Genomic DNA, 5895 nt, shown 5'->3' on the forward strand with positions numbered 1-5895 from the left:
CCAGCAGTATAGAAGAGTGCACATGAGCTCTTGCTCACTGCACAGACTAAATTCAATCACTTATTTAAATAGTAATAAAAATACAATCTTTTACGGGTCTTGTACAGACTACAAAAGAGGGAAATTATTACCATATGTGATTTTTTTATTAGACAGTTTTCTTCAGTGAGCTGCACTGACAACTCCAAATATAGAAGCAGAAGGCTGTGTATTTTAAAGGAATTAATGTTGTGAGTTAGAGACTACCCTGTATTATCACTGGCACTTTTCATCATGGTTTGTGCACACCACATGATCATCTTATATACCATTACATTTAAAAAATATATCTGAGTGACAATTTTATCACATTCACACACCATGAGCTGGTTAAGGAGGCAATGCTGCAGTTGCCTCCTGTAGTGCTTTGCTGTTGGTAATAAGGACAGTACATTGTGGTTAAAAGAAATCAGAGATTAATATGGTTAAGTTGTTCCAATTCACTAAAGGCCGTCGGTGGCCACCACTGGGACAGTGAGTTCTTTTGCAGTGTATATATCCTAGAGGCAAACACCATCATTGGTTAAAATTTTGTCTAAAAAGTCAGTTTCTGTGCTGAAAACTATTTTCACAAAAATGAAAGCTACTAAGCGTTTTAATGTACTTTTCCTTCTCATTAGCATATTTATGACCAAGTTCTCTGAAACCTTTGAAATTTACTGTTTTAACATGTACTCTTCTTTAGATCTCACCCATTTAAGATTACCACCTAATAGGCTTTAAAGTGGTTGTGAGAATTTCATCAGGGAAACCCTTTGCTCGTTGGGAATGTTCAGCCGCTGAGCAGTGCTCTAAAGCCTCAGCAGCGCAGAGCTGGACTCGACAAGAACACTCAGAAAGCTGTTGTGCCGTGAGTGTCATTTCAGAGAATCTTTCCAAAGTGTGCACATAATTCACAGTTACGTGAATGGCACAGTGGTACTATTGCTATGTGTTGAAGAGGACTGTTATATGATATTCTCTTCCATGTTATCTGTTTGCTAGAAAGTACTTTGGGTCAAGGTGCCCTGGGACACCCTGTAGTCTCTAAGAATGTCTCTGGACTGTAAACAGATTCTAGTTGGTGATCTTCCATGTAAGTATCTGTTTCATGAAGGCAGTCTGAGCAAGAATCACAGAAATCCAAAGACATTTCTGGAGGACAATCCTGGCAGTGCCACCGAACACCCTGGATAGGTTCTGTTCCAGTTGTCACACTTGAAACCCGCATGTTGCACAAATCCAGTTTAAGCTTGCATTTGCTGACGTTTTTCTGTGTTGTTGTTTTTTAACTTTAATAACTCCAATATTCCTTATATTCAGGGAAATTTCCATGTTGTTGTTGTTTAGTGGTTAAGTCATGTCTGACTCTTTGCGACCCCAGGGACTGTAGCCCGCCAGGCTCCTCTGTTCATGGGATTTCCCAGGGAAGAATACTGGAGTGAGTCTGTTTCCTCCTCCAGGGGATCTTCTCGACCCACGGATCGAACCCACGTTTCCTGCACTGGCAGGTGGATTCTTTACTGCTGAGCCACCCTGGAAGCGCCCACTTCCTATATATAGTAGGAATGTTGTCTTCATCTGATGCCTCCTCAGTAGCAGTGTTCATGTGGCTGTGGAGATGGGGTCAGTCCTCGTCTTCTGCCACATACACTGGTGGCTCGTGGGAAGTCATGAGGTGGAAGGCTCAAAGAGGTGCTTTTCAAGGCGTGCTGTGGTCGGCTTGTGGAGGCCTCTTTGGAGAATGTCTGTACTTCGGTGTTCTGCCTGGGACTGGAAGGCCAGCTTTAGTTAGCTTTGTGAAATCCTTCTGCACTCGGCTGGCAAGCCGTCTTGCTGCCCTGTTACCCAGTTCATCTGATCTCTTCTGCTAGCGTCGAGACTCTACTTCTTCAGGAGGGTATTTCAGGAGTAGCCGTTCAAGCTTCTTCTGGTCTTCATCAGTCCACAATTGGTTAAACACAGGTATCCTCTTATTATCCGAGGATGACAGTTTGAACCTTCTGGACCATCACTCAAAGGCAATGTAGAGTATGAGAGGGACTCCCCATCCTTCCTAGGATCTAAAGGACTTTTTGGTCTAGAGGTAAACCAACTTTATAAAAAACTAGTTTAAGTCTCCTTGTATGTCTTTTATGATTTTAAAATTCTCTTTCAAAGTTCCCAAGGCTATTGGTTAATTGGTCCCATACAATCTGAGGTACCTGAATAACTCTCTGTGGTCATGGAAGCCCTGTACCAGCCTTCCCCTGGCGTTTTCCCGCACATCCCATGGGATTTTTAAATGTTTCTCTCTGAAGTCTGCCCAAATTTTTAAGGTCCTGAACTGCTTGTGCACGCGGCACCTTGAGAACAGCAACTGTCTGTAACAATCTCTGATCATTTTCACGTGGGGCCGAGCACCGGAGGCTGCTCTGGCCACTGTGACTGCCCTCTGGCCCCACCTGGCACCGGCTCGGGAAGCCACCTCAGGGAAGCTTGACAGAGGCACCAGGGCACCTTCCCTGGTATTTTTACACAATAGGGACCTCTATAAATTATAGTGTTTTGGCCCTTCAACTGCAAAGGAACCAAAGACTGTCAATGGGCCATCAGGAATCTCCCCCGTGTAGAGGAGGTGGACATACATGCAGCAAAAAGATGCCTGAAATTTTAGAATTTGATTGTTTCTCTAGTAATCTTTTTACTTGACAGAAATAAATATAAGTGTTGTTGCACTTACATTGTCTCAGCCTATTTTAAAAATGAGATAATGCATCTTCAGGGTGGGAGAGAGAATCATCCCTCCTGACACATTTTGCCCAGTGATAACAGAGCTCTGTGGGGAAAGGATGAACCAGGAGGGAGAAGCTACTTAGAGCCGCTGCTTTCTTTCCAAATTGCACTGCAGAGTAGTAAACTATCAAAGCCACACACAGCTTCCCCTTCCATCAACACGATAGAAGATGACTTGAAGGCCAAAGCAGCCCGCACTCCGTCACAAAAGAGGGCTCCTTTCATATCCAGATACAGCTCTGTAATCCTCTGCAGACTTACTTACTGGGTTGGAAGTAAGACATCACTTACTGGGTTGACTATTTGGCTGGCTCTTGTGTTTCCTTCACTATTAGAGTCCGAGCCACAGCAGGAGGAACTTACCATTAACCTTGTTGATGGATGCTACAGAGAGAAAATTAAAAGGGGTTGGCTGTGGAATGAAAGCTCCTGGTTGAACAATGTTCCCAACACATAGGAAAAGAGTTGGTCTTTGAGTGATAGATCCATCCTAGATTTTTATGTGGCAGAGAAAAGTTAGGTGCATACTGTACCGTTCTTTGCTGAAAAAAGTTCACAAGTGAGGCTTGGTGTGTGTGTGTGTGTGTGTGAGCTTATGGTGAACAGTGATCTCCGAAGAAGAAGATTTAGCAGGACCAGGGACCAGCCTTGATCAGTCAAGAGCTTTTGTGTAGCCGAGTTTTATTGAAGTGAAAAAGGGACAGAGAAAACTTCTGACAGACGTCAGAAGGAGGCGGACACTTCATGCCATCCTATCTCAAAAACACATACTGTGGGAGAGGGGCCTGGTGAAACTCCTTCAGCCTCAAGGTGTCTCTCTTATCTGATTAATAGCCTTCTAACAGACATAAAGCAGCTTGCCAAAACTAGGATGGCATGAAGTGTGTCATCCCCTAGACGTAAAACAATTGACATGAATACTGGTTTGAGCTATTATCAGCCCAAGGTTTGAGAAAAGAAAAAAAGTTAGTTTTAGGTGGAACCATTTTGAAGAAAGGCAGATTCCAAAGCAAATACAGTTTCATTAACACAGCTTAAGAAAACCGTTTCCATGGAGAGTTTGCTTCTTCCTGCCACTCCAGTACTCTTGCTTAGAAAATCTCATGGACGGAGGAGCCTGGTAGGCTGCAGTCCATGGGGTCACTAGGAGTTGGACACAATTGAGTGACTTCACTTTCACTTTTCACTTTCATCCCCTTGGAGAAGGAAATGGCAACCCACTCCAGTGTTCTTGCCTGGAGAACCCCAGGGATGGGGGAGCCTGGTGGGCTGCCGTCTATGGGGTCGCACAGAGTCAGACACGACTGAAGCGACTTAGCAGCAGCAGCAGCAGCCACTTAGGGGAGGGATAAAAAAATGTCTGACACTTGCAGCCTGTTTCTTCTGTTTGGAGACCCCTGGCCTTCCTGCCTGTTACCCTCTCCTGTGTGTGAGTCCAGCTCACCTGGAACCCTCATTACTAATTCAGGGAGAAGGATGCCAAACCCCACCCCCATGCCTCCCCACCGAAGGAAGGATGAGCATGGTGTTAATGACAGCTATCAGGACAGATGAAAGGAGACACTTGTGCACCTTCATGTGAAGAGGCAAACAGTAATAAAACCATCTTGGGCGTCAGCATCCTAAGATGCTCCTGGTACCCACTGCTGGCCTGCTCTTCCTATAACATGGTAAAGACATCTTAACATTGTTAAAGAAGAACTGCTCCTACCCAGAGTAGTTTTACATCTTTCAATCAGAAATCTGAGAACCAGGGAAGATGCAGTAAGCACCAAATCCAGTGTTTCCTAAACTCTGGGCAGAGCAAAGCCATCTGGACTCTGCCTTCACTGGCTGGGATTTCTCTGTTGAACAGTCTCTCTGCTGGGTCTTGAACTTGGGCAGATGTGGGGCCCTGACTAATGCAAATCTGCATTTTACAGAAGAGGAAATTGAGGTCCACAGATGGGACCCGAGAGCCTCTGGGCACAGCAGAACCAGGACTGAACTCAGCTCCAAAGCACATCAAAACCCAATCAAGCTACGTTTCCTTTGTCAGTAGGCATAGATCTTGCATTGTGGGCTTTAGGGCCACAGATCTGAAGATTCGGTTGTTCGGAGCAGAAGGCAATTTGGATCAATTGTCCTGTTCGATCTGTACCAGGAAGCTCTTTACTGAGCTCCTGACACCCTGGAAAAATACCATCACCCAGCTCTGAAAATGCCTGATTAGCATGTCAGCTAGGGCTGCTTAAACTTTACCTTTAGGTTATCTCTCTATTTAACACCTCGGGGCTCTGTTCTATTGATCGCTGAGTCTGACTCACTGCTGATGTTTTTGAGCAATTGACTATTACTTCAGGTAAATGGGGAATCCAGAGGGAAGAAGGTGTTTGTGGTCCTGCAATTTCCTGGCATATTACCCATCTGGGAGATGGTTTAGGAGTCTACTGGAGAAGACATTTTTAAAAATACAGCTCAGCATCACACTTTTTGTGAAAATTGACACCTAAGTTAATTCAGGAGAAATCTGGAAGAGCTAGAATGTAGAGCTTCCTTGCCTGAAGTTGTGGAGCCAGTATGAGTGGGTTTGACCTTGGCGAAAAAGCAAAGAAAGTCTGATCTCGTCTTAAAGGGGCCCCTTTGGGTCAACTCAATGATTATTTGCAAGCTGTGTTGGAGAAACAGTTGTAGACTCAGTTCTATTAATGTTTTTCTGCCTCATATGTTAATTTAAGGTAAAGACACTCATTCCTTTTGGTTGTTGTTGTTTAAACCTATGGTTTTTGCATTTATCCTAAATAGAGTCATAAAAAAATCTCCAAACTTACAAAACTTGGCTGATATTAATGTATTTTTGCACATAGATACATGCCATTTGTTTTGAGGTGGGGTTAAGAGGCTGTTCCGAAGTCGAAGTTTTAAAACATGTGGGTTTGAAACCTATGGACCTGCTAGTAGTAGATAGAGAGTAAAGTAATACAGCCGATCAAGCCTCCTGTTTACACGGTACTTTAGCTTCTCACAGGGACAACGGTATTTCTTAAAGAGTGATTTGCTGGGTGGGGTGGAAGGGTGGGCCTTAAAAAGTGCCCCCACACACTGACACTTCAAACTCAGACA

The 5895-nt window shown here is 44.2% G+C and overlaps 1 pseudogene; it reads right to left on the reverse strand.

The window, feature by feature from the left end:
* Positions 1 to 962: 962 nt before the first annotated feature.
* LOC101907313 (ZZ-type zinc finger-containing protein 3-like) lies at positions 963 to 4250 on the reverse strand (annotated as a pseudogene).
* Between the last annotated feature and the right edge of the window lie 1645 nt (positions 4251 to 5895).

Source organism: Bos taurus, chromosome 10 (genome assembly GCF_002263795.3).
Source record: "Bos taurus isolate L1 Dominette 01449 registration number 42190680 breed Hereford chromosome 10, ARS-UCD2.0, whole genome shotgun sequence".
Taxonomy (NCBI): domain Eukaryota; kingdom Metazoa; phylum Chordata; class Mammalia; order Artiodactyla; family Bovidae; genus Bos; species Bos taurus.